We start from the raw sequence: 3,300 nt of genomic DNA on the forward strand, positions 1-3,300 counted from the left end.
AGACCATCACGGCTACACACGCTGTTGATGCGTTTTAAATCGGATCTGGTGTCAAGTTATCTACAACCGGACATTAACAAATTCCCATCTGCCTATAACCGCAGGCACGGCTTTCGAAAGATTATACCCTGCAGGGGTGTCCCAACTTAGCCCATGATAAGCTCTCGCGATCAACGAAGGATAAACCTTCTCCCAGGAAGACCCGATCAGACTCGGAATCCTAGTTTACAAGACATTTCGACAATGGTAAAACAAGACCAGCAAAGCCGCCCGATGCACCAACAATCCCGATAGGAGCTGCACATATCTCCTTCTCAGGGCAACATCGGATGAGACATCCTACGAGTAAAACCAAACCCTGAGTTTCCCCGAGGGGGCCCCGCAGTCTACTCGGTTCGGACCAACACTTAGACAAGCACTGGCCCGGGGGGGGGGCTAAAATAAAGATGACCCTCGGGTTGGCCGACCCAAGGGAAAGGGATAGGTGGTGGTGAGGCAAATGGTAAAACCAAGGTTGGGCCTTGCTGGAGGAGTTTTATTCAAAGCGAACTGTCAAGGGGGTCCCATAAATCACCCGACCGCATAAGGAACGCAAAATCCGGGAACATAACACCGATATGACGGAAACTAGGGCGACAAGAGTGGAACAAAACACCAGGCAAAAGGCCGAGTCTTCCACCCTTTACCAAGTATACAGATGCATTAATAATATAAGAAATATTGTGATATCCCAACATAATCCTGTCCACCATGGAGAAATCTTCAACTTCACCTCCAACTAGCAACGCTATAAGAGGGGCTGAGCAAAAGCGGTAACATAGCCAAACAACGGTTTGCATAGGAAAAGTGTCAAGGTTAGAGGTTCATGGCAATATGGGAGGCTTGATGAGCAAAAGATAGGTAGCGCAGCAAAGCGATAGAACGAAGCAACTAGCATAGCAATGATAGTAGTGAGATCCAGGGTAGCAGTCATCTTGCCTGAAATCCCGCTAGGAAGAAGAACGTGTCCATGAAGAAGATGAACGAATCCTCACGATCGCAACGAAACAGGAACTATCGAAAAGAAGCACACAACGAGGTAAACACACCACACATGAACAAGGCATGATGCACAACAAGCATGATGCATGACAAGACTACATGAAGCTACTCATGGCAAGAGATGATGCAAACAAGAGCAACACATCAAGGCAAGTTTAAATGAGGCCGGGAACAACATATAACAATTCCGGTAAGTCCTCATATGCAAATTTCGAAATTGGTCCAGATCTGAATAAACCTTATGTTCCAGTTGTTAAACAGCAAGTTAAGATGCACCAAGATGATCTACACGAGATTCTAGTCAAGTTACATATAAAGTTCATTAGATTTGGAGCTACGGCCTAGAAGATATGAGCAAAACAAGTTAAACATGGCATTGATGCACAATGCACCCAAACATCAAGCAAACACCTCAAAACAAGGATGAAACATGATAACTTGAAGCTACATGAAAAAACAAGCAAGTTTCATATTGAGCACACTCAAAACGGAGCAACGGTTCAACACATACACTCCAAACATGATATAGCAACAATCTGTCCAAAACAGCAAGTAGGCATATTGCAAGCATCAAAACAACATGCTGCAGGACCTCAACAAAATAACAAAAGGCATGGGAATTATGTACAGGTAAAGCATAACAAAACATGAACACTGAGCTATCTCCAGAAATCACTAGAACATGCTCAAACACACATGGTAAGATTGCAAATAATAACAGTTTGACTTATCAGGAAATAACATCAGGTTGCAATGTTTAGAGCTATCAAATAACATGTTACAGGAACTTATCATGGCAAACAAAGGCATGGCATGAATCTACTAATTGCATATACCAAATGTCCTTTACTGACCATAAGCCAAAAAGGATCAGAAGATATGATGGCACCCATGTAAACATAGCAAGTTATATTACAGATTCAAACATGGCAGAAACAGAATTATGAAGGCATGTAGATGAGCTTGTGCAACTCACTACAGAGCAAAACATGGCATGGCAAGGCAACCAACAGTAATAAGGCATGTTTGTGAAGCTAAGCATGGCAAGAGCAAGTTCATAGGGTGCATGTATCACTAACAACAATCATGATAACAACTGAACTTAATGTTAACAGGCTGACAGCAACATTATTTAGCAACTTTGGAGCATGATTACAACAAGCTACAGCAGGCCATAAATGCAACCAGGGGCATGGATGGTTAGAGGATGACATGTATAACAAAACATATTTAGTGATCATCTCCAGATTATGCATAAAATGACTTGTAGAAGCAGGTTTACATAGCATCACGAGATAACAGATTCAGCCTAGCAAAATAGCAACAGCAAGTACCCTACTTAACAAGCTCGATTCACTCACCACAAGTCATTGCATGATAGGATAAGCATAGCATCATCAAGAAGACATGTTTATGAAACAAACCAAGGCAAGAACAAGTCCATAGCATGCAAGGATCAACTACAACAACCTTGGCAAAATTGAATAACATGTAAACAATCTGCCAGGAAACATTTTGAAGCAAAGGTAGAGCACGAAAATGACATGCTAGACTACTCCATAATTGCAAAAAAGGGCATGAATGGATAGAGGACAACCATATGTTCAAAACATCCTTACTGAAGTATCTCAAAATATGCAGGGATCTCTCTGTAGCAACAAGTTTACATGGCATCAAAATAACAGCAGAACAGGGACTGAAAACGGCAATATCACGAAGCCTAGTTTGCATGCTTGTGCTAGTCACCACATTGATCACAAAAATACATGGTAAGCACCTCTGTAAAGAAGACATGGCATAGATCAAAACACATGTAGACATCAACCTCATAGGATGCACACATCAATCATGGCAAAAATGACAAAAGAGCTAGTTCTGTTAACAAACAGCAGACAACATCAACATGCACTCTTCCAACAGCATTTCGGGCATCAAGATGAGTTCAAATGAAAATGATGCAATGGAATGAAATGAAGTACTCGTCGAGGCAAACAGCTTGACATATTACACGCACAAAATGGAGCTACGGATGCAGAAATAAGATGCGATGAACGTGGCATGATTATGCAAAATATACGGGACTTAGTGGAATTTTCGGAGGGGGAAAGTCAACCTTGGATCTGGATCGGGCCGGGCACGGGAACCGAGGCCAAGGCAGGTCGGAGACGGGGCGGCGGCTCGCCGGAGCTAGAGGCCGCGGGCGACGGCGGGGAAGGCGCGGGGCGAGCGGCGGCGCCGGCGCCGGCGAGGGGCTTCGGG

Source organism: Triticum dicoccoides, chromosome 3B (assembly GCF_002162155.2).
Source record: "Triticum dicoccoides isolate Atlit2015 ecotype Zavitan chromosome 3B, WEW_v2.0, whole genome shotgun sequence".
In the NCBI taxonomy this organism is placed as follows: Eukaryota; Viridiplantae; Streptophyta; class Magnoliopsida; order Poales; family Poaceae; genus Triticum; species Triticum dicoccoides.